The 26,679-nt window shown below is 38.3% G+C and overlaps 1 protein-coding gene across 2 annotated transcripts in view; it reads right to left on the reverse strand.

Annotated features, from left to right (window-relative positions):
- cicb (capicua transcriptional repressor b) overlaps positions 1-25,548 on the reverse strand; it is a 159,959-nt gene extending 134,411 nt beyond the window's left edge. The window contains exon 1 of one of the 2 annotated variants that reach the window (XM_061947498.2): positions 25,308-25,548. The gene's annotated coding sequence lies outside the window, so the exon portion shown is untranslated. The remainder of the gene's footprint in view (positions 1-25,307) is intronic. The other variant, XM_061947487.1, reaches the window with a different exon arrangement.
- Between the last annotated feature and the right edge of the window lie 1,131 nt (positions 25,549-26,679).

Below are 26,679 nucleotides of genomic sequence, written 5' to 3' on the forward strand. Positions count from 1 at the left end.
GGATCTTTTACAAGCATGTTATGCATTAGATTCTTAAAAACAACACAGCAGTCCTGTCATATAGAGGATCTTTAACAAACACATTTTGCAGTCGATCCATAAAAACAGCAAAGATCTCCTATTATTACAATGTATCTTTCACTTTCATTTAGAGGCTCTTTAACTAGCGCTTTTGCTGTAAGGCCCCAAAATCAGCAGGGCAGTCTTGTCATATAGAGGGTCTTTAACAAGTATTTTTTATAGAAGCTCTGTAAAAACAGCAGATAGCTCCTATCATAAAAAGGGATCTTTGACTGTCATGTAGAGGATCTTTTACAAGCATGTTATGCATTAGATTCTTAAAAACAACACAGCAGTCCTGTCATATAGAGGATCTTTAACAAACACATTTTGCAGTCGATCCATAAAAACAACAAAGCTCTCCTATCATTACAATGTATCTTTGACTTTCATTTAGAGGCTCTTTAACTAGCGCTTTTGCTGTAAGACCCCAAAATTAGCAGGGCTGTCTTGTCATATAGAGGGTCTTTAACAAGTATTTTTTTTATAGAAGCTCCTTAAAAACAGCAGATAGCTCCTATCATAAATAGGGATCTTTGACTGTCATGTAGAGGATCTTTTACAAGCATGTTATGCATTAGATTCTTAAAAACAACACAGCAGTCCTGTCATATAGAGGATCTTTAACAAACACATGTTGCAGTCGATCCATAAAGTCAGCAAAGCTCTCCTATCATTACAATGTATCTTTGACTTTCATTTAGAGGCTCTTTAACTAGCGCTTTTGCTGTAAGGCCCCAAAATCAGCAGGGCAGTCTTGTCATATAGAGGGTCTTTAACAAGTATTTTTTTTATAGAAGCTCCTTAAAAACAGCAGATAGCTCCTATCATAAATAGGGATCTTTGACTGTCATGTAGAGGATCTTTTACAAGCATGTTATGCATTAGATTCTTAAAAACAACACAGCAGTCCTGTCATATAGAGGATCTTTAACAAACACATTTTGCAGTCGATCCATAAAAACAGCAAAGCTCTCCTATCATTACAATGTATCTTTGGCTTTCATTTAGAGGCTCTTTAACTAGCGCTTTTGCTGTAAGGCCCCAAAATTAGCAGGGCTGTCTTGTCATATAGAGGGTCTTTAACAAGTATTTTTTTTATAGAAGCTCCTTAAAAACAGCAGATAGCTCCTATCATAAATAGGGATCTTTGACTGTCATGTAGAGGATCTTTTACAAGCATGTTATGCATTAGATTCTTAAAAACAGCACAGCAGTCCTGTCATATAGAGGATCTTTAACAAACACATTTTGCAGTCGATCCATAAAAACAGCAAAGATCTCCTATCATTACAATGTATCTTTGACTTTCATTTAGAGGCTCTTTAACTAGCGCTTTTGCTGTAAGGCCCCAAAATCAGCAGGGCAGTCTTGTCATATAGAGGGTCTTTAACAACTATTTTTTATAGAAGCTCTGTAAAAACAGCAGATACGTAGCTCCTATCATAAAAAGGGATATTTGACTGTCATGTAGAGGATCTTTTACAAGCATGTTATGCATTAGATTCTTAAAAACAACACAGCAGTCCTGTCATATAGAGGATCTTTAATAAACACATTTTGCAGTCGATCCATAAAAACAACAAAGCTCTCCTATCATTACAATGTATCTTTGACTTTCATTTAGAGGCTCTTTAACTAGCGCTTTTGCTGTAAGACCCCAAAATCAGCAGGGCAGTCTTGTCATATAGAGGGTCTTTAACAAGTATTTTTTTATAGAAGCTCCTTAAAACAGCAGGTAGCTCCTATCATAAAAAGGGATCTTTGACTGTCATGTAGAGGATCTTTTACAAGCATGTTATGCATTAGATTCTTAAAAACAGCACAGCAGTCCTGTCATATAGAGGATCTTTAACAAACACATTTTGCAGTCGATCCATAAAAACAGCAAAGATCTCCTATCATTACAATGTATCTTTCACTTTCATTTAGAGGCTCTTTAACTAGCACTTTTGCTGTAAGGCCCCAAAATCAGCAGGGCAGTCTTGTCATATAGAGGGTCTTTAACAACTATTTTTTTATAGAAGCTCCTTAAAAACAGCAGATAGCTCCTATCATAAAAAGGGATCTTTGACTGTCATGTAGAGGATCTTTCACAAGCATGTTATGCATTAGATTCTTAAAAACAACACAGCAGTCCTGTCATATAGAGGATCTTTAACAAACACATTTTGCAGTCGATCCATAAAAACAGCAAAGATCTCCTATCATTACAATGTATCTTTGACTTTCATTTAGAGGCTCTTTAACTAGCGCTTTTGCTGTAAGGCCCCAAAATCAGCAGGGCAGTCTTGTCATATAGAGGGTCTTTAACAAGTATTTTTCATAGAAGCTCCATAAAAACAGCAGATAGCTCCTATCATAAAAAGGGATCTTTGACTGTCATGTCGAGGATCTTTTACAAGCATTTTATGCATTAGATTCTTAAAAACAACACAGCAGTCCTGTCATATAGAGGATCTTTAACAAACACATTTTGCAGTCGATCCATAAAAACAGCAAAGATCTCCTATCATTACAATGTATCTTTGACTTTCATTTAGAGGCTCTTTAACTAGCGCTTTTGCTGTAAGACCCCAAAATGAGCAGGGCAGTCTTGTCATATAGAGGGTCTTTAACAACTATTTTTTATAGAAGCTCCGTAAAAACAGCAGATACGTAGCTCCTATAATAAAAAGGTATCTTTGACTGTCATGTAGAGGATCTTTTACAAGCATGTTATGCATTAGATTCTTAAAAACAACACAGCAGTCCTGTCATATATAGGATCTTTAACAAACACATTTTGCAGTCGATCCATAAAAACAACAAAGCTCTCCTATCATTACAATGTATCTTTGACTTTCATTTAGAGGCTCTTTAACTAGCCCTTTTGCTGTAAGACCCCAAAATCAGCAGGGCAGTCTTGTCATATAGAGGGTCTTTAACAAGTATTTTTTTATAGAAGCTCCTTAAAACAGCAGGTAGCTCCTATCATAAAAAAGGATCTTTGACTGTCATGTAGAGGATCTTTTACAAGCATGTTATGCATTAGATTCATAAAAACAACACAGCAGTCCTGTCATATAGAGGATCTTTAACAAACACATTTTGCAGTCGATCCATAAAAACAGCAAAGATCTCCTATCATTACAATGTATCTTTGACTTTCATTTAGAGGCTCTTTAACTAGCGCTTTTGCTGTAAGCCCCCAAAATCAGCAGGGCAGTCTTGTCATATAGAGGGTCTTTAACAACTATTTTTTATAGAAGCTCCGTAAAAACAGCAGATACGTAGCTCCTATAATAAAAAGGTATCTTTGACTGTCATGTAGAGGATCTTTTACAAGCATGTTATGCATTAGATTCTTAAAAACAACACAGCAGTCCTGTCATATAGAGGATCTTTAACAAACACATTTTGCAGTCGATCCATAAAAACAACAAAGCTCTCCTATCATTACAATGTATCTTTGACTTTCATTTAGAGGCTCTTTAACTAGCGCTTTTGCTGAAAGACCCCAAAATGAGCAGGGCAATCTTGTCATATAGAGGGTCTTTAACAAGTATTTTTTTTTATAGAAGCTCCTTAAAAACAACAGATAGCTCCTATCATAAAAAGGGATCTTTGACTGTCATGTAGAGGATCTTTCACAAGCATGTTATGCATTAGATTCTTAAAAACAACCCAGCAGTCCTGTCATATAGAGGATCTTTAACAAACACATTTTGCAGTCGATCCATAAAAACAACAAAGCTCTCCTATCATTACAATGTATCTTTGACTTTCATTTAGAGGCTCTTTAACTAGCGCTTTTGCTGCAAGCCCCCAAAATGAGCAGGGCAGTCTTGTCATATAGAGGGTCTTTAACAAGTATTTTTTTTTTATAGAAGCTCCTTAAAAACAACAGATAGCTCCTATCATAAAAAGGGATCTTTGACTGTCATGTAGAGGATCTTTCACAAGCATGTTATGCATTAGATTCTTAAAAACAACACAGCAGTCCTGTCATATAGAGGATCTTTAACAAACACATTTTGCAGTCGATCCATAAAGTCAGCAAAGATCTCCTATCATTACAATGTATCTTTGACTTTCATTTAGAGGCTCTTTAACTAGCACTTTTGCTGTAAGGCCCCAAAATCAGCAGGGCAGTCTTGTCATATAGAGGGTCTTTAACAACTATTTTTTATAGAAGCTCCGTAAAAACAGCAGATACGTAGCTCCTATCATAAAAAGGGATATTTGACTTTCATGTAGAGGATCTTTTACAAGCATGTTATGCATTAGATTCTAAAAACAACACTGCAGTCCTGTCATATAGAGGATCTTTAACAAACACATTTTGCAGTCGATCCATAAAAACAACAAAGCTCTCCTATCATTACAATGTATCTTTGACTTTCATTTAGAGGCTCTTTAACTAGCGCTTTTGCTGTAAGACCCCAAAATCAGCAGGGCAGTCTTGTCATATAGAGGGTCTTTAACAAGTATTTTTTTTATAGAAGCTCCTTAAAACAGCAGGTAGCTCCTATCATAAAAAGGGATCTTTGACTGTCATGTAGAGGATCTTTTACAAGCATGTTATGCATTAGATTCTTAAAAACAACACAGCAGTCCTGTCATATAGAGGATCTTTAACAAACACATTTTGCAGTTGATCCATAAAAACAACAAAGCTCTCCTATCATTACAATGTATCTTTGACTTTCAATTAGAGGCTCTTTAACTAGCGCTTTTGCTGTAAGGCCCCAAAATCAGCAGGGCAGTCTTGTCATATAGAGGGTCTTTAACAAGTATTTTTTTATAGAAGCTCCTTAAAAACAGCAGATAGCTCCTATCATAAAAAGGGATCTTTGACTGCCATGTAGAGGATCTTTTACAAGCATGTTATGCATTAGATTCTTAAAAACAACACAGCAGTCCTGTCATATAGAGGATCTTTAACAAACACATTTTGCAGTCAATCCATAAAAACAGCAAAGATCTCCTATCATTACAATGTATCTTTGACTTTCATTTAGAGGCTCTTTAACTAGCACTTTTGCTGTAAGGCCCCAAAATCAGCAGGGCAGTCTTGTCATATAGAGGGTCTTTAACAACTATTTTTTTATAGAAGCTCCTTAAAAACAGCAGATAGCTCCTATCATAAAAAGGGATCTTTGACTGTCATGTAGAGGATCTTTTACAAGCATGTTATGCATTAGATTCTTAAAAACAACACAGCAGTCCTGTCATATAGAGGATCTTTAACAAACACATTTTGCAGTCAATCCATAAAAACAGCAAAGATCTCCTATCATTACAATGTATCTTTGACTTTCATTTAGAGGCTCTTTAACTAGCACTTTTGCTGTAAGGCCCCAAAATCAGCAGGGCAGTCTTGTCATATAGAGGGTCTTTAACAAGTATTTTTTTATAGAAGCTCCTTAAAAACAGCAGATAGCTCCTATCATAAAAAGGGATCTTTGACTGTCATGTCGGGGATCTTTTACAAGCATGTTATGCATTAGATTCTTAAAAACAACACAGCAGTCCTGTCATATAGAGGATCTTTAACAAACACATTTTGCAGTCGATCCATAAAAACAGCAAAGCTCTCCTATCATTACAATGTATCTTTGGCTTTCATTTAGAGGCTCTTTAACTAGCGCTTTTGCTGTAAGGCCCCAAAATTAGCAGGGCTGTCTTGTCATATAGAGGGTCTTTAACAAGTATTTTTTTTATAGAAGCTCCTTAAAAACAGCAGATAGCTCCTATCATAAATAGGGATCTTTGACTGTCATGTAGAGGATCTTTTACAAGCATGTTATGCATTAGATTCTTAAAAACAGCACAGCAGTCCTGTCATATAGAGGATCTTTAACAAACACATTTTGCAGTCGATCCATAAAAACAGCAAAGATCTCCTATCATTACAATGTATCTTTGACTTTCATTTAGAGGCTCTTTAACTAGCGCTTTTGCTGTAAGGCCCCAAAATCAGCAGGGCAGTCTTGTCATATAGAGGGTCTTTAACAACTATTTCTTATAGAAGCTCTGTAAAAACAGCAGATACGTAGCTCCTATCATAAAAAGGTATCTTTGACTGTCATGTAGAGGATCTTTTACAAGCATGTTATGCATTAGATTCTTAAAAACAACACAGCAGTCCTGTCATATAGAGGATCTTTAATAAACACATTTTGCAGTCGATCCATAAAAACAACAAAGCTCTCCTATCATTACAATGTATCTTTGACTTTCATTTAGAGGCTCTTTAACTAGCGCTTTTGCTGTAAGACCCCAAAATCAGCAGGGCAGTCTTGTCATATAGAGGGTCTTTAACAAGTATTTTTTTATAGAAGCTCCTTAAAACAGCAGGTAGCTCCTATCATAAAAAGGGATCTTTGACTGTCATGTAGAGGATCTTTTACAAGCATGTTATGCATTAGATTCTTAAAAACAGCACAGCAGTCCTGTCATATAGAGGATCTTTAACAAACACATTTTGCAGTCGATCCATAAAAACAGCAAAGATCTCCTATCATTACAATGTATCTTTGACTTTCATTTAGAGGCTCTTTAACTAGCGCTTTTGCTGTAAGGCCCCAAAATCAGCAGGGCAGTCTTGTCATATAGAGGGTCTTTAACAACTATTTTTTATAGAAGCTCCGTAAAAACAGCAGATACGTAGCTCCTATAATAAAAAGGTATCTTTGACTGTCATGTAGAGGATCTTTTACAAGCATGTTATGCATTAGATTCTTAAAAACAACACAGCAGTCCTGTCATATAGAGGATCTTTAACAAACACATTTTGCAGTCGATCCATAAAAACAGCAAAGATCTCCTATCATTACAATGTATCTTTGACTTTCATTTAGAGGCTCCTTAACTAGCGCTTTTGCTGTAAGGCCCCAAAATTAGCAGGGCTGTCTTGTCATATAGAGGGTCTTTAACAAGTATTTTTTTTATAGAAGCTCCTTAAAAACAGCAGATAGCTCCTATCATAAATAGGGATCTTTGACTGTCATGTAGAGGATCTTCTACAAGCATGTTATGCATTAGATTCTTAAAAACAACACCACAGTCCTGTCATATAGAGGATCTTTAACAAACACATTTTGCAGTCGATCCATAAAAACAGCAAAGATCTCCTATCATTACAATGTATCTTTGACTTTCATTTAGAGGCTCTTTAACTAGCGCTTTTGCTGTAAGCCCCCAAAATGAGCAGGGCAGTCTTGTCATATAGAGGGTCTTTAACAAGTATTTTTTTTATAGAAGCTCCTTAAAAACAACAGATAGCTCCTATCATAAAAAGGGATCTTTGACTGTCATGTAGAGGATCTTTCACAAGCATGTTATGCATTAGATTCTTAAAAACAACACATCAGTCCTGTCATATAGAGGATCTTTAACAAACACATTTTGCAGTCGATCCATAAAAACAGCAAAGATCTCCTATCATTACAATGTATCTTTCACTTTCATTTAGAGGCTCTTTAACTAGCACTTTTGCTGTAAGGCCCCAAAATCAGCAGGGCAGTCTTGTCATATAGAGGGTCTTTAACAACTATTTTTTATAGAAGCTCCTTAAAAACAGCAGATAGCTCCTATCATAAAAAGGGATCTTTGACTGTCATGTAGAGGATCTTTCACAAGCATGTTATGCATTAGATTCTTAAAAACAACACAGCAGTCCTGTCATATAGAGGATCTTTAACAAACACATTTTGCAGTCGATCCATAAAAACAACAAAGCTCTCCTATCATTACAATGTATCTTTGACTTTCATTTAGAGGCTCTTTAACTAGCGCTTTTGCTGTAAGGCCCCAAAATCAGCAGGGCAGTCTTGTCATATAGAGGGTCTTTAACAAGTATTTTTCATAGAAGCTCCATAAAAACAGCAGATAGCTCCTATCATAAAAAGTGATATTTGACTGTCATGTAGAGGATCTTTTACAAGCATGTTATGCATTAGATTCTTAAAAACAACACAGCAGTCCTGTCATATAGAGGATCTTTAACAAACACATTTTGCAGTCGATCCATAAAAACAACAAAGCTCTCCTATCATTACAATGTATCTTTGACTTTCATTTAGAGGCTCTTTAACTAGCGCTTTTGCTGTAAGACCCCAAAATCAGCAGGGCAGTCTTGTCATATAGAGGGTCTTTAACAAGTATTTTTTTATAGAAGCTCCTTAAAACAGCAGGTAGCTCCTATCATAAAAAGGGATCTTTGACTGTCATGTAGAGGATCTTTTACAAGCATGTTATGCATTAGATTCTTAAAAACAACACAGCAGTCCTGTCATATAGAGGATCTTTAACAAACACATTTTGCAGTCGATCCATAAAAACAGCAAAGCTCTCCTATCATTACAATGTATCTTTGACTTTCATTTAGAGGCTCTTTAACTAGCGCTTTTGCTGTAAGCCCCCAAAATGAGCAGGGCAGTCTTGTCATATAGAGGGTCTTTAACAAGTATTTTTTTTATAGAAGCTCCTTAAAAACAGCAGATAGCTCCTATCATAAATAGGGATCTTTGACTGTCATGTAGAGGATCTTTTACAAGCATGTTATGCATTAGATTCATAAAAACAGCACAGAAGTCCTATCATATAGTGGATATTTGACTACAGTGGGTCCTTAAAAACATCGGGGCACTTTTGCCATATCGAGGGTCTTTGACGGCCATATAGAGGATCTTCAACAAGCAATTTGTGCAGTAAATCCATAAAAACAGCACAGAGCTCCTATCATAGTTAAGGATCTCTGACTGTCTCTTAGAGGATCTTTAACAAGCATTTTTGCAACACAATCTTAAAAACAGCACCGCAATTATGTCATATAGAGGATCTTTAACTATCTAGAGGATCTTTAACAAACATTTTGCAGTAGATCCTTAAAAACAGCACAACGATCCTGTCAGATAACGAGTCTTCGGCAAGCAATTTTTCATAAAAAAGCAGCGCGCTCCTATCATAATAAAGTATATTTTACTGTCATTTAGAGGAAGGATCTTTGACTCGCCTTTTTTCAGAAGGCCCTTTAACACAACAGGGCATTATTGTCATATAGGGGGGGGGGGGGGGATTTAAAAAAAAATGTTCATAAAGAAATACAATCATGTGTGCTTACGGACTGTATCCCTGCAGACTGTATTGATCTATATTGATATATAATGTATATATTGTCTTTTTTATGTTGATTTAATAACAATAAAAAAAAAAAATAATAATAATTTTATTTTATTTTTTATTTCTTGTGCGGCCCGGTACCAATCGGGCCGCGGCCCGGTGGTTGGGGACTACTGATATAGAGGATCTTTTACAATTATGTTTGCAGTAAATCCATACAAACAGCACAGCAGTCTCATATTAAGGATCTTTAAAGGGTATTTTTTCCCAGTAGATTAAAAAAACAAAACAGCAGAGAGCTGCCATTGTAATAAATGATCTTTGACTGTCACTTAGAGGATATTTGAAAAATGTTTTTGCAGTAGGTAATTAAAAACAGCTGAGAACTTCAGTCATTCAGAGCAGGGATTCTCAAACTTTGGTAAGTGTACCACAAGTGGTACTGAGGCCCCACCTCGTAGTGAGCAAAAATATAAAATAGACTTGTTAAATACAACTTATGGCTTGTTTTTGATAAATACCGTATTTTCCGCACTATTAGCCGCACCTAAAAACCACAAATTTACTCAAAAGCTGACAGTGCGGCTTATAACCCGGTGCGCTTTATATATGGATTAATATTAAGATTCATTTTCATAAAGTTTCGGTCTCGCAACTACGGTAAACAGCCGCCATCTTTTTTCCCCGTAGAAGAGGAAGTGCTTCTTCTTCTACGCAAGCAACCGCCAAGGTAAGCACCCGCCCCCATAGAACAGGAAGCGCTTCTTCTTCTACTGTAACCAACCACCCGCCCGCGTAGAAGAAGAAGAAGCGCGCGGATATTACGTTTCATTTCCTTTGTGTGTTTACATCTGTAAAGACCACAAAATGGCGACAGGTTTCCGGTTCATGAAAAGACGCAATCTCTCCATCCGCACACGGACTACTATTTCACAGCAACTGCCTAAAGACTTTCAAGAAAAGCTGGCTACTTTCCGTGCATATTGTAAAAACAAGATAGCTGAAAAAAAGATCCGGCCAGAGAACATTATCAACATGGACGAGGTTCCACTGACTTTTGATATTCCTGTGAACCGCACTGTGGATACAACGGGAGCACGTACGGTGAATATTCGCACCACAGGGAATGAGAAGTCGTCCTTCACTGTGGTTCTAGCTTGCCATGCTAATGGCCAGAAACTTCCACCCATGGTGATATTCAAAAGGAAGACCTTGCCAAAAGAGACCTTTCCAGCCGGCGTCATCATAAAAGCTAACTCGAAGGGATGGATGGATGAAGAAAAGATGAGCGAGTGGTTAAGGGAAGTTTACGCGAAGAGGCCGGGTGGCTTTTTTCACGCAGCTCCGTCCATGTTGATATACGACTCCATGCGCGCCCACATCACGCTGGTTTTTAATATATTATTAAAGTTTGACTGACCTATCTGACTGTTTTTTTGACATTCCTTTAGCGCAGTTAGATGCGGCTTACAACACGGGGCGGCTTATAGGTGGACAAAGTTTTGAAATATGCCGTTCATTGAAGGCGCGGCTTATAACCCAGGGCGCCTTATGGTGCGGAAAATACGGTACTTAGGCCTACTGCGCTACTCTATTTACATGTTGGTCATTGTGGTGGTACTTGGAGAGCCAAATGTTTTCTGGGGTGGTACTTGATGAATAAAGTTTCAGAAATCATTAATTTAGAGGATCTTTGGTAAGAGTCTTTGCAGTGGCTTCCGCCACATAGTGTTGCCACCATATAGAAGATCTTTGATTGGTCTTTCTCAGCCATGTAGAATATCTTTAAGTACCGTATTTTCCGCACTATAAGGCGCACCTAAAAACCACAAATTTTCTCAAAAGCTGACAGTGCGCCTTATAACCCGGTGCGCTTTATTACGATTCATTTTCATAAAGTTTCGATCTCGCAACTTCGGTAAACAGCCGCCATCTTTTTTCCCGGTAGAACAGGAAGCGCTTCTTCTTCTACGCAAGCAACCGCCAAGGAAAGCACCCGCCCCCATAGAACAGGAAGCGCTTCTTCTTCTACTGTAAGCAACCACCCGCCCCCGGAAGAAGAAGAAAAAACGCGCGGATATCACCGTACGTTTCATTTCCTGTTTACATCTGTAAAGACCACAAAATGGCTCCTACTAAGCGACAAGGATCCGGTTCATAAAAAGACGCAATCTCTCCATCTGCACACGGATTACTACCGTATTTCACAGCAACTGATATTCCTGTGAACCGCACTGTGGAACGGGAGCACGTACGGTGAATATTCGCACCACAGGGAATGAGAAGTCATCCTTCACTGTGGTTCTAGCTTGCCATGCTAACTTCCACCCATGGTGATATTCAAAAGGAAGACCTTGCCAAAAGAGACCTTTCCAGCCGGCGTCATCATAAAAGCTAACTCGAAGGGATGGATGGATGAAGAAAAGATGAGCGAGTGGTTAAGGGAAGTTTACGCGAAGAGGCCGGGTGGCTTTTTTCACACAGCTCCGAAGGCGAACACACCTTCACTAAGACGGGCAGACAGCGCCGGACGACATACGCCAACATTTGCCAGTGGATCGTAAATGCCTGGGCAGATATTTCGGTCACAACTGTGGTCCGAGCTTTCCGGAAGGCAGGATTCACAGAACAACAGCGACACTGACTCCGATGACTTCGACGAGACGGAACCGGCCATTTTGGATCCCACGCTTGCGCAACTTTTCAATTCGGACACCGAAGACGAAGAATTCGAAGGATTTACGAATGAAGAATAACTTCAGAAGGTGAGCGCTATGTTTATTTTGTGTGTTGTGACATTAACGTTCGAGCAACATTATGTTGCTATTGCTCTACACCATTTTGAATTTTACTATGTTTGTGATTGCACATTTGCGTACATTTTGGGACAGAGTTGTTAGAACGCTGGTTTTCAATATATTATTAAAGTTTGACTGAACTATCTGACTGTTTTTTTGACATTCCCTTTAGCGCAGCGTAGGCGCGGCTTATAATCCGGGGCGGCTTATTGGTGGACAAAGTTATGAAATATGTAATTCATTGAAGGTGCGGCTAATAATCCGGTGCGCCTTATAGTGCGGAAAATACGGTAGTGTTTTTGATATTTGTTCCTAAAACCAGCAGAGCATTCCTGTTAGTAGAAATGATATTTGCCTAGTATTTTTGGCTGTTAGTCTTTCTTTCTTTCTTTCTTTAGTTTATTTGGAACATGAACACACTTACATCATAATACATCACACAATTTCATATCATTTCATTTTACATCATGCCCGAAAAGGAGTAGGAAGAAGTTAAGCTTATTTAATCCTACCCCTTTCCCACTTCAAGCGTTTACAAATATATAGAATCATTTACTGACCTTTTTATATAATAAAATAACATCTATGAATTAGTATACAACAGTTTTGTCATATGTAATTAATTAATTAATTCAGTCATTATTAACATACTGAGATGAAGAATATCTTATTTTCAATAAGGTTGAAAGTATTTCTCATAATTCTTCTTTTTTGTACTCTGTAAGCACTATTATTTTGAACAACCTCTTAAACTGGATCATATCAGTACAATTTTTAACTTCTTTACTTAATCCATTCCATCATTTAATTCCACATACTGATATGCTAAAAGTTCTAAGTGTTGTACGTGCATATAAATGTTTTAAATTATTTTTTCCTCTAAGGTTATATTTCTCCTCTTTAGTTGAGAAGAATTGTTGTACATTCTTTGGTAGCAGGTTATAGTTTGCTTTGTACATCATTTTAGCTGTTTGCAATTTTACCAAATCACCAAACTTTAATATTTCTGACTTAATAAATAAATGTTCTCTATATCCAACATTATGTATTATTCTAACTGATCTTTTTTGTAACACGGTTAGCGAATGTAGCGCACATTTGTAGTTATTTCCCCATATTTCTGCACAATAACTCAGATATGGTAACACTAGCGAGCAGTAGAGAATATGTAGTGATTTTTGGCCCAGGACATATTTTGCTTTATTCATTATTGAAATGTTTTTTGCCACCTTATGTTGTATGTTTTGTATATGAGATTTCCAGTTCATTTGATCATCTATTAATACTCCCAAAAATCTAGTTTCTTTTACCCTTTCTATGTTTACTTCGTCTATTTGTATTTGTGTATGATGCTCTTTTCTACTATTACCAAATAGCATTATTTTAGTTTTACTGAGATTCAAAGATAGTCTGTTTTTGTCAAACCATCTTTTTAATTTGTTCATTTCTTCTGTTATTATTTGTATTATCTTCTGTGTGCTCTCTCCTGAACAGAAAGCAGTTGTGTCGTCTGCAAATAAAACCAACTTTAAGTCCTTCGTAACCTTACAAATGTCGTTTATATAAAGATTGAACAATCTTGGTCCCAGTATTGACCCCTGGGGTACACCACAGGATATATCTAGCCGTGTTGACATATTTTCACCCATCTTCACATATTGCTTCCTGTTGGTTAAATAACTTCTTACCCAATTCAATACCAAACCTCTGATGCCATATCGTTCTAATTTTCGTATTAAAATATCATGATTAATTGTGTCAAATGCTTTTGTTAAGTCCATGAATACTGCGGCCGCACATTCTTTACCATCTATTGCGTTGGTAATTTCCTCTGTTATTTTGGTTAGTGCTATTGATGTTGAGATATTTGCTCGGAATCCATATTGGTTCTCCACAAGCGTCCCACTTTTGTTAATAAATAAATCTAATCGACTATTGAATAATTTTTCCAAGATTTTGGAGAATTGTGGAAGTAATGAAACTGGTCTGTAGTTAGTAAACTGGTGTACGTCTCCATTCTTATAAATTGGTACGACTTTTGCAATTTTCATTATATCAGGGAATTTACCGGTTAAAAATGATACATTGGTGGTATATGTCAGAGGTTCTGAAATGTCTTGTATAACCTTTTTTATCGTTACCATATCTATTCCATGACAGTCGGTTGAGGTCTTGGATTTACAATTTTTTACAATTTTGATTATTTCTTCTTTTGTTACACTTTTAAGAAACATGGAATTGGGATTTCTGTCTATGAGCTCACTCAAGGCCTCAACTGACCCATCATCTGCATTTGGAATTCTTTGATCCGGATTTTTTCCGATATTAACAAAATAATCATTGAAACGTTCAGCTATTTGGTTCATATTGTCATTTTTTGTATTTCCATCTAGAAAGTACTGGGGGTAATCTTTCTTAGCACAAAAAAACAGAAGGGCAGGATCTTTGACTGTGATATCGAGGATCTTTAATGGGTAATGTTTCAGTAGATTAAAAAAAAGCAGAGCGGTCCTATCATAGTAAGGATCTTTGACTGTCATTTAGAGGATAGTTAAAAAGTGTCTTTGCAGTGGATAATTAAAAACAGTAGAGAGTCATTTAGATTAGTGTCTTTGCAGTGGCTCTATAAAGACAGCAGAGCGTTCCCACCATATAGAGGATCTTTGAACGGTCTTTCTCTAGGACTCTAAAAAACAACAGTGCACTCCGGTCACGTACAAGATCTTTGAGTGGGGTTTTTGCCGTTTGTTTCGAAAACCAGCAGAGCATTCCTGTTAGTAGAAATGATCTTTGCCTAGTATTTTTGGCTGTTTGTCTTTAAAAAACAGAAGGGCAGGATCTTTGACTGTGATGTAGAGGATCTTTAATGGGTAATGTTTCAGTAGATTAAAAAACAGCAGAGCGGTCCTATCATAGTAAGGATCTTTGACTGTCATTTAGAGGATATTTAAAAAGTGTCTTTGCAGTGGATAATTAAAAACAGTAGAGAGTCATTTAGATTAGTGTCTTTGCAGTGGCTCTATAAAGATAGCAGAGCGTTCCCACCATATAGAGGATCTTCGAATGGTCTTTCTCAAGGAGTCTAAAAAACAACAGTGCACTCCGGTCACGTACAAGATCTTTGAGTGGGGTTTTTGCCGTTTGTTTCGAAAACCAGCAGAGCATTCCTGTTAGTAGAAATGATCTTTGCCTAGTATTTTTGGCTGTTTGTCTTTAAAAAACAGAAGGGCAGGATCTTTGACTGTGATATAGAGGATCTTTAATGGGTAATGTTTCAGTAGATTAAAACAGCAGAGCTGTCCTATCATAGTAAGGATCTTTGACTGTCATGTAGAGGATATTTAAAAAGTGTTTTTGCAGTAGATCATTAAAAACAGAAGAGAGTCATTTAGATTAGTGTCTTTGCAGTGGCTCTATAAAGACAGCAGAGCGTTCCCACCATATAGAGGATCTTCGAATGGTCTTTCTCAAGGAGTCGAAAAAACAACAGTGCACTCCGGTCACGTACAAGATCTTTGTGTGGGGTTTTTGCCGTTTGTTTCGAAAACCAGCAGAGCATTCCTGTTAGTAGAAATGATCTTTGCCTAGTATTTTTGGCTGTTTGTCTTTAAAAAACAGAAGGGCAGGATCTTTGACTGTGATAAAGAGGATCTTTAATGGGTAATGTTTTAGTAGATTAAAAAACAGCAGAGCGGTCCTATCATAGTAAGGATCTTTGACTGTCATGTAGAGGATATTTAAGAGGTGTTTTTGCAGTAGATCATTAAAAACAGTAGAGAGTCATTTAGATAAGTGTCTTTGCAGTGGCTCTATGAAGACAGCAGAGCGTTCCCACCACATAGAGGATCTTCGAATGGTCTTCTCAAGGAGTCGAAAAAACAACAGTGCACTCCGGTCACGTACAAGATCTTTGAGTGGGGTTTTTGCCGTTTGTTTCGAAAACCAGCAGAGCATTCCTGTTAGTAGAAATGATCTTTGCCTAGTATTTTTGGCTGTTTGTCTTTAAAAAACAGAAGGGCAGGATCTTTGACTGTGATATAGAGGATCTTTAATGGGTAATGTTTCAGTAGATTAAAAAACAGCAGAGCGGTCCTATCATAGTAAGGATCTTTGACTGTCATTTAGAGGATATTTAAAAAGTGTTTTTGCAGTAGATAATTAAAAACAGTAGAGAGTCATTTAGATTAGTGTCTTTGCAGTGACTCTATAAAGACAGCAGAGCGTTCCCACCATATAGAGGATCTTTGAACGGTCTTTCTCTAGGACTCTAAAAAACAACAGTGCACTCCGGTCACGTACAAGATCTTTGAATGGGGTTTGTGCCGTTTGTTTCGAAAACCAGCAGAGCATTCTTGTTAGTAGAAATGATCTTTGCCTAGTATTTTTGGCTGTTTGTCTTTAAAAAACAGAAGGGCAGGATCTTTGACTGTGATATAGAGGATCTTTAATGGGTAATGTTTCAGTAGATTAAAAAACAGCAGAGCGGTCCTATCATAGTAAGGATCTTTGACTGTCATTTAGAGGATATTTAAAAAGTGTCTTTGCAGTGGATAATTAAAAACAGTAGAGAGTTATTTAGATTAGTGTCTTTGCAGTGGTTCTACGAAGATAGCAGAGCGTTCCCACCATATAGATGATCTTCGAATGGTCTTTCTCAAAGAGTCTAAAAAACAACAGTGCACTCCGGTCATGTACAAGATCTTTGAGTGGGGTTTTTGCCGTTTGTTTCGAAAACCAGCAGAGCATTCCTGTTAGTAGAAATGATCTTTGCCTAGTATTTTTGGCTGTTTGTCTTTAAAAAACAGAAGGGCAGGATCTTTGACTGTGATGTAGAGGATCTTTAATGGGTAATGTTTCAGTAGATTAAAAAACAGCAGAGCGGTCCTATCATAGTAAGGATCTTTGACTGTCATTTAGAGGATATTTTAAAAAGTGTTTTTGCAGTAGATCATTAAAAACAGAAGAGAGTCATTTAGATTAGTGTCTTTGCAGTGGCTCTATGAAGATAGCAGAGCGTTCCCACCATATAGAGGATCTTTGAACGGTCTTTCTCAAGGACTCTAAAAAACAACAGTGCACTCCGGTCACGTACAAGATCTTTGAGTGGGGTTTTTGCCGTTTGTTTCGAAAACCAGCAGAGCATTCCTGTTAGTAGAAATGATCTTTGCCTAGTATTTTTGGCTGTTTGTCTTTAAAAAAACAGAAGGGCAGGATCTTTGACTGTGATATAGAGGATCTTTAATGGGTAATGTTTCAGTAGATTAAAAAACAGCAGAGCGGTCCTATCATAGTAAGGATCTTTGACTGTCATTTAGAGGATATTTAAAAAGTGTTTTTGCAGTAGATAATTAAAAACAGTAGAGAGTCATTTAGATTAGTGTCTTTGCAGTGGCTCTATAAAGATAGCAGAGCGTTCCCATCATATAGAGGATCTTCGAACGGTCTTTCTCTAGGACTCTAAAAAACAACAGTGCACTCCGGTCACGTACAAGATCTTTGAGTGGGGTTTTTGCCGTTTGTTTCGAAAACCAGCAGAGCATTCCTGTTAGTAGAAATGATCTTTGCCTAGTATTTTTGGCTGTTTGTCTTTAAAAAACAGAAGGGCAGGATCTTTGACTGTGATAAAGAGGATCTTTAATGGGTAATGTTTTAGTAGATTAAAAAAACAGCAGAGCGGTCCTATCATAGTAAGGATCTTTGACTGTCATGTAGAGGATATTTAAGAGGTGTTTTTGCAGTAGATCATTAAAAACCGAAGAGAGTCATTTAGATTAGTGTCTTTGCAGTGGCTCTATAAAGATAGCAGAGCGTTCCCACCATATAGAGGATCTTCGAATGGTCTTTCTCAAGGAGTCGAAAAAACAACAGTGCACTCCGGTCACGTACAAGATCTTTGAGTGGGGTTTTTGCCGTTTGTTTCGAAAACCAGCAGAGCATTCTTGTTAGTAGAAATTATCTTTGCCCAGTATTTTTGGCTGTTTGTCTTTAAAAAACAGAAGGGCAGGATCTTTGACTGTGATATAGAGGATCTTTAATGGGTAATGTTTCAGTAGATTAAAAAACAGCAGAGCGGTCCTATCATAGTAAGGATCTTTGACTGTCATTTAGAGGATATTTAAAAAGAGTCTTTGCAGTGGATAATTAAAAACAGAAGAGAGTCATTTAGATTAGTGTCTTTGCAGTGGCTCTATAAAGATAGCAGAGCTTTCCCACCATATAGAGGATCTTCGAATGGTCTTTCTCAAGGAGTCTAAAAAACAACAGTGCACTCCGGTCACGTACAAGATCTTTGAATGGGGTTTGTGCCGTTTGTTTGGAAAACCAGCAGAGCATTCCTGTTAGTAGAAATGATCTTTGCCTAGTATTTTTGGCTGTTTGTCTTTAAAAAACAGAAGGGCAGGATTTTTGACTGTGATGTAGAGGATCTTTAATGGGTAATGTTTTAGTAGATTAAAAAACAGCAGAGCGGTCCTATCATAGTAAGGATCTTTGACTGTCATGTAGAGGATATTTAAAAAGTGTCTTTGCAGTGGATAATTAAAAACAGTAGAGAGTCATTTAGATTAGTGTCTTTGCAGTGGCTCTATGAAGATAGCAGAGCGTTCCCACCATATAGAGGATCTTCGAATGGTCTTTCTCAAGAAGTCTAAAAAACAACAGTGCACTCCGGTCACGTACAAGATCTTTGAGTGGGGTTTTTGCCGTTTGTTTCGAAAACCAGCAGAGCATTCCTGTTAGTAGAAATGATCTTTGCCTAGTATTTTTGGCTGTTTGTCTTTAAAAAACAGAAGGGCAGGATCTTTGACTGTGATAAAGAGGATCTTTAATGGGTAATGTTTCAGTAGATTAAAAAACAGCAGAGCGGTCCTATCATAGTAAAGATCTTTGACTGTCATTTAGAGGATATTTAAAAAGTGTCTTTGCAGTGGATAATTAAAAACAGAAGAGAGTCATTTAGATTAGTGTCTTTGCAGTGGCTCTATAAAGACAGCAGAGCGTTCCCACCATATAGAGGATCTTCGAATGGTCTTTCTCAAGGAGTCTAAAAAACAACAGTGCACTCCGGTCACGTACAAGATCTTTGAATGGGGTTTGTGCCGTTTGTTTCGAAAACCAGCAGAGCATTCTTGTTAGTAGAAATGATCTTTGCCTAGTATTTTTGGCTGTTTGTCTTTAAAAAACAGAAGGGCAGGATCTTTGACTGTGATATAGAGGATCTTTAATGGGTAATGTTTCAGTAGATTAAAAAACAGCAGAGCGGTCCTATCATAGTCAGGATCTTTGACTGTCATGTAGAGGATATTTAAGAGGTGTTTTTGCAGTAGATCATTAAAAACAGTAGAGAGTTATTTAGATTAGTGTCTTTGCAGTGGCTCTATGAAGATAGCAGAGCGTTCCCATCATATAGAGGATCTTCGAATGGTCTTTCTCAAGGAGTCTAAAAAACAACAGTGCACTCCGGTCACGTACAAGATCTTTGAATGGGGTTTTTGCCGTTTGTTTCGAAAACCAGCAGAGCATTCCTGTTAGTAGAAATGATCTTTGCCTAGTATTTTTGGCTGTTTGTCTTTAAAAAACAGAAGGGCAGGATCTTTGACTGTGATGTAGAGGATCTTTAATGGGTAATGTTTCAGTAGATTAAAAAACAGCAGAGCGGTCCTATCATAGTAAGGATCTTTGACTGTCATGTAGAGGATATTTAAGAGGTGTTTTTGCAGTAGATCATTAAAAACAGAAGAGAGTCATTTAGATTAGTGTCTTTGCAGTGGCTCTATGAAGATAGCAGAGCGTTCCCACCATATAGAGGATCTTTGAACGGTCTTTCTCAAGGACTCTAAAAAACAACAGTGCACTCCGGTCACGTACAAGATCTTTGAGTGGGGTTTGTGCCGTTTGTTTCGAAAACCAGCAGAGCATTCTTGTTAGTAGAAATGATCTTTGCCTAGTATTTTTGGCTGTTTGTCTTTAAAAAACAGAAGGGCAGGATCTTTGACTGTGATATCGAGGATCTTTAATGGGTAATGTTTCAGTAGATTAAAACAGCAGAGCGGTCCTATCATAGTAAGGATCTTTGACTGTCATTTAGAGGATATTTAAAAAGTGTCTTTGCAGTGGATGATTAAAAACAGTAGAGAGTCATTTAGATTAGTGTCTTTGCAGTGGCTCTATGAAGATAGCAGAGCGTTCCCACCATATAGAGGATCTTTGAACGGTCTTTCTCAAGGACTCTAAAAAACAACAGTGCACTCCGGTCACGTACAAGATCTTTGAGTGGGGTTTTTGCCGTTTGTTTCGAAAACCAGCAGAGCATTCCTGTTAGTAGAAATGATCTTTGCCTAGTATTTTTGGCTGTTTGTCTTTAAAAAAACAGAAGGGCAGGATCTTTGACTGTGATATTGAGGATCTTTAATGGGTAATGTTTCAGTAGATTAAAACAGCAGAGCGGTCCTATCATAGTAAGGATCTTTGACTGTCATTTAGAGGATATTTAAAAAGTGTCTTTGCAGTGGATGATTAAAAACAGTAGAGAGTCATTTAGATTAGTGTCTTTGCAGTGGCTCTATAAAGACAGCAGAGCGTTCCCACCATATAGAGGATCTTCGAATGGTCTTTCTCAAGGAGTCTAAAAAACAACAGTGCACTCCGGTCACGTACAAGATCTTTGAGTGGGGTTTTTGCCGTTTGTTTCGAAAACCAGCAGAGCATTCCTGTTAGTAGAAATGATCTTTGCCTAGTATTTTTGGCTGTTAGTCTTTAAAAAACAGAAGGGCAGGATCTTTGACTGTGATAAAGATGATCTTTAATGGGTAATGTTTTAGTAGATTAAAGAACAGCAGAGCGGTCCTATCATAGTAAGGATCTTTGACTGTCATTTAGAGGATATTTAAAAAGAGTCTTTGCAGTGGATAATTAAAAACAGTAGAGAGTTATTTAGATTAGTGTCTTTGCAGTGGCTCTATGAAGATAGCATAGCGTTCCCACCATATAGAGGATCTTCGAATGGTCTTTCTCAAGGAGTCTAAAAAACAACAGTGCACTCCGGTCACGTACAAGATCTTTGAATGGGGTTTGTGCCGTTTGTTTCGAAAACCAGCAGAGCAATCTTGTTAGTAGAAATGATCTTTGCCTAGTATTTTTGGCTGTTAGTCTTTAAAAAACAGAAGGGCAGGATCTTTGACTGTGATATAGAGGATCTTTAATGGGTAATGTTTCAGTAGTTTAAAAAACAGCAGAGCGGTCCTATCATAGTAAGGATCTTTGACTGTCATTTAGAGGATATTTAAAAAGTGTCTTTGCAGTAGATAATTAAAACAGTAGAGAGTCATTTAGATTAGTGTCTTTGCAGTGGCTCTATAAAGACAGCAGAGCGTTCCCACCATATAGAGGATCTTCGAACGGTCTTTCTCAAGGAGTCGAAAAAACAACAGTGCACTCCGGTCACGTACAAGATCTTTGAGTGGGGTTTTTGCCGTTTGTTTCGAAAACCAGCAGAGCATTCCTGTTAGTAGAAATGATCTTTGCCTAGTATTTTTGGCTGTTTGTCTTTAAAAAACAGAAGGGCAGGATCTTTGACTGTGATATAGAGGATCTTTAATGGGTAATGTTTCAGTAGATTAAAACAGCAGAGCGGTCCTATCATAGTAAGGATCTTTGACTGTCATTTAGAAGATATTTAAAATTGTCTTTGCAGTGGATAAATAAAAACAGTAGGAAGTCATTTAAATTAGTGTCTTTGCAGTGGCTCTATAAAGATAGCAGAGCGTTCCCACTATATAGAGGATCTTCGAATGGTCTTTCTCAAGGACTCTAAAAAACAACAGTGACTCCGGTCACGTACAAGATCTTTGAGTGGGGTTTTTGCCGTTTGTTTCGAAAACCAGCAGAGCATTCCTGTTAGTAGAAATGATCTTTGCCTAGTATTTTTGGCTGTTTGTCTTTAAAAAACAGAAGGGCAGGATCTTTGACTGTGATATCGAGGATCTTTAATGGGTAATGTTTCAGTAGATTAAAAAACAGCAGAGCGGTCCTATCATAGTAAGGATCTTTGATTGTCATTTAGAGGATATTTAAAAAGTGTCTTTGCAGTGGATAATTAAAAACAGTAGAGAGTCATTTAGATTAGTGTCTTTGCAGTGGCTCTATAAAGATAGCAGAGCGTTCCCATCATATAGAGGATCTTCGAATGGTCTTTCTCAAGGAGTCTAAAAAACAACAGTGCACTCCGGTCACGTACAAGATCTTTGAGTGGGGTTTTTGCCGTTTGTTTCGAAAACCAGCAGAGCATTCCTGTTAGTAGAAATGATCTTTGCCTAGTATTTTTGGCTGTTTGTCTTTAAAAAACAGAAGGGCAGGATCTTTGACTGTGATATCGAGGATCTTTAATGGGTAATGTTTCAGTAGATTAAAAAACAGCAGAGCGGTCCTATCATAGTAAGGATCTTTGATTGTCATTTAGAGGATATTTAAAAAGTGTCTTTGCAGTGGATAATTAAAAACAGTAGAGAGTCATTTAGATTAGTGTCTTTGCAGTGGCTCTATAAAGATAGCAGAGCGTTCCCATCATATAGAGGATCTTCGAATGGTCTTTCTCAAGGAGTCTAAAAAACAACAGTGCACTCCGGTCACGTACAAGATCTTTGAATGGGGTTTGTGCCGTTTGTTTCGAAAACCAGCAGAGCATTCTTGTTAGTAGAAATGATCTTTGCCTAGTATTTTTGGCTGTTTGTCTTTAAAAAACAGAAGGGCAGGATCTTTGACTGTGATATAGAGGCTCTTTAATGGGTAATGTTTCAGTAGATTAAAAAACAGCAGAGCGGTCCTATCATAGTAAGGATCTTTGACTGTCATTTAGAGGATATTTAAAAAGTGTTTTTGCAGTGGATAATTAAAAACAGTAGAGAGTCATTTAGATTAGTGTCTTTGCAGTGGCTCTATAAAGATAGCAAAACGTTCTCATCATATAGAGGATCTTCGAATGGTCTTTCTCAAGGAGTCGAAAAAACAAGAGTGCACTCCGGTCACGTACAAGATCTTTGAGTGGTGTTTTTGCTGTTTGTTTAGAAAACCAGTAGAACATTTCCGTTAGTAGAAATGATCTTTGCCTAGTATTTTTGGCTGTTTGTCTTTAAAAAACAGAAGGGCAGGATCTTTGACTGTGATATAGAGGATTTTTAATGGGTAATGTTTTAGTAGATTAAAAAAACAGCAGAGCGGTCCTATCATAGTAAGGATCTTTGATTGTCATTTAGAGGATATTTAAAAAGTGTCTTTGCAGTGGATAATTAAAAACAGTAGAGAGTTATTTAGATTAGTGTCTTTGCAGTGGTTCTACGAAGATAGCAGAGCGTTCCCACCATATAGATGATCTTCGAATGGTCTTTCTCAAAGAGTCTAAAAAACAACAGTGCACTCCGGTCACGTACAAAATCTTTGAGTGGGGTTTTTGCCGTTTGTTTCGAAAACCAGCAGAGCATTCCTTTTAGTGGAAATTATCTTTGCCTAGTATTTTTGGCTGTTAGTCTTTAAAAAACAGAAGGGCAGGATCTTTGACTGTGATAAAGAGGATCTTTAATGGGTAATGTTTCAGTAGATTAAAAAACAGCAGAGCGGTCCTATCATAGTAAGGATCTTTGACTGTCATTTAGAGGATATTTAAAAATGTCTTTGCAGTGGATAATTAAAAACAGTAGAGAGTCATTTAGATTAGTGTCTTTGCAGTGGCTCTATAAAGACAGCAGAGCGTTCCCACCATATAGAGGATCTTTGAACGGTCTTTCTCTAGGACTCTAAAAAACAACAGTGCACTCCGGTCACGTACAAGATCTTTGAGTGGGGTTTTTGCCGTTTGTTTCGAAAACCAGAATGGCATTCCTGTTGGTTGAAAGGATCTTTGACTGGTACCCTTGCTGTTGGTCCTTAAAAAACGGCAGGGCACTACTGCCATACGGAGGATCTTTGACTTGCATTTTTGCTGTAGGTTCTCCAAAACAGCAGCGCGTTCCCGTCATTTAAATGATATTCGACTGCATCTAGGATAAATATGTGTGATGGAAGAGAAATGCGTCACAGGTGATCACTTGGGACCAAACGAATGAACTTCTGCAACGACATACTAATAAATACGCGGCAAATGTTCGTCGGAATGTCTATTTTAATGCCAAATAATTGGCTTATTTTGCTTGTACGCAACACACAGAGGGGGCGGGGGGGGGGGGGGGGTGGAATCTCAATGTCAACACATATGCATCCTCCTTCAGAGCGTTTTATAGCTGCGATCGGTGTCGACGGCGCAAATGACGAGCCGCGATGATGGGAGAAGACCACCACCACCACCTCCACCGGGTAACACTCTGCCTTTCGCCCTTAAACCGGGTGAGGTTGGGGAGGGAAGGTGCACTTTAAAGGTGGATAGTAGCATTCCATAAGGGATGACAGAGTGCAGGAAAGTCCCGGTGTGTTGACGTGTGACTCCAGTAGTACTACTGCACTATAATAACATGCTATGACTCAAGGCTGCTGCGTGCTCATGAACAAAACAGGGAAGATCTACATTTAGGAGTCGAGTGACGTTATCGACAGGGCAAGCCTCCTCCTCTTCGTGTTATTGTGTTTATTTCACACAGAATATACACGTACGCCAGTCAAAGTTATCATTGCATTGACACCTAAAAAAAAAAAAAAAAAAAAAAGTCAGCTCACTTATTAACACAGAAGGGAACATGCTAGAACAATTATCGATAAAATCTTGGAAAATCCCTTAAATTGATATCTCTGTTAAAAACATTTAAAGTGATTTAGGTAGGGTTTTTTTCCTCCCCATAATTTTTTATTATTATTATTTATTAATATTTAATACTCTATCTGTATTATAAATGTATATTTGTTGTTCAATAATAAAAAAAAAAAGGGAAAAAAAAGAAAAAAAGAAGGGAACATGCTAGTTGTAACCTTCGTAGTACGCACTACTACTACACGGCCACGAGCCACGCCAAATCACTAAAGCGGAACCCTTTAACCGCGACATTAACGACTTAATACCTCGAATTAGTGGTGTTTTATTTTATTATATGTATATATATTTTTTTTTGTATCAACTCTGAACACTCAAAGTGGTCGGCACCGCAGTGCCGCAAGTAGGCTCGACTTGTTTATCTACTCGACGCCAACGCGGAAAAGGTGTCGCAAAAAAAAGTCGCGCAATAAAGCGGGCTTGGTGTTAAATGGCGAGCTTAGTTTGTCGAGTAGGACATTTTGGGGAAAGTTTTCAAGCTTAGTTACCGTGTGAGAAATGAAGTGGAGCGTCACGTTTCCTCTATTTGTAACTTTCTGGCGTAAACTCACCCGAGTAGAGCTTCCACCAGGAGAGAAGGGGGAAAAAAAAAAAAGATTTATGGTGTTATTCTGCGGATGAGGCAGCTCCCCCTAACATCCCTCGGCTGTCGGCTTGGCGCTTTTACTTTTCCTCCGGGGAACATGATCTTTCTCTCCCCCGGCAGCAGCGGCAGCAGCGACCGCACAACACCGACAAGGATACGCAAAAGTATCGCTCGCCTTTTTCCACTACACTCACAAAATGGTGAATGAACCACTAACAGCTGGACGCGGCGGCCAATGGGAGCTCGCTGACAGGTACAGTAGCCAATCAGAATGGGTGTTCGGGTATAAGGGGGCGTGGCGAGCTGTCAAGGTTCGCATGAGTGACAGGGGGTGCCGGCCAATCGCAGTGGTTGTTGCTGAGTTCGCCCAGTGTTGCGTCCTAAAGGTTACAGTAGCCAATAGGAGCTCTGGGAACCATAGGAACAGCACGAGGGGATTGCTAGGAGGCGGGACTTAAGAGAGGAGAGCCAATAGAAAGGCACAAATATTTCCCTTTGATGACAGCGGCATCAAATAAGTTGCACTATTCGGTGCCAAACCATTTAAATATTCAAGCTATTATTCCCATTATTTTCATAGTCTTAGAAAGCAAGGTGACGTGCAAAAAAAAGCAACGCGTCGTCCGCAACAGGAAGTGACTGCGAAACTTCTTCCTCTCTCTCAGCAACAAGAGCGATGCTTTTCGCCTCTCTTCCGGCCAATCAGAGCGCGCGCTCTCTCTCTCTCTCTCTCTCTCTCCTTCCCTCCCGCTCGACCCGCCTTCCCTCTCGCTCCTGGTCAAAACGAACGGAGAGGGCTCGGGGAGCCGAGGGTGACGTCACCGTGCCCGCGCCGGATTGGACGGGGCGAGCGACGTCCCCGGGCCAATGGCGAGGGGTGCGGGTGACGTCACCGCGAGTGTTGCCACCAGCTGGTCGTAAGGGGCGTGGTTTAGCGTAAACTCAGATGACCTCGGGTTTGTAAATTGGGAGGCGTGCGCGAGGAGTGATACCTGTGCGCATTTTTGACACTTTGTCATTTTTTTAGCTTTTTATTAACGCAAAAAACCCCCAAAAACGACTCACCAAAAGACGAGCGCAGCCTAAAACCGATATTACGTAATCATTGCTTGTTTTGTGTATTGGCGTAATCAGATTAGGACGGACAGCAGCGCCCTCTGTCGGTAGAATTTGGGGGCGTCCCTCTATTTTTCTACCGTTTGTCCCTTGTGCCAATCTAAAAAAAACAACTAGTGCGACAGAGAAGATAAGATGCATTTATTATAGATAAAATACAATTTCGATGTATTAATTGTGTTTAGTTAGTGGTCACATGACTCGACGTGTGTCAAGGAAAC

The sequence above is a fragment of the Nerophis lumbriciformis genome, linkage group LG04, assembly GCF_033978685.3.
Source record: "Nerophis lumbriciformis linkage group LG04, RoL_Nlum_v2.1, whole genome shotgun sequence".
In the NCBI taxonomy this organism is placed as follows: domain Eukaryota; kingdom Metazoa; phylum Chordata; class Actinopteri; order Syngnathiformes; family Syngnathidae; genus Nerophis; species Nerophis lumbriciformis.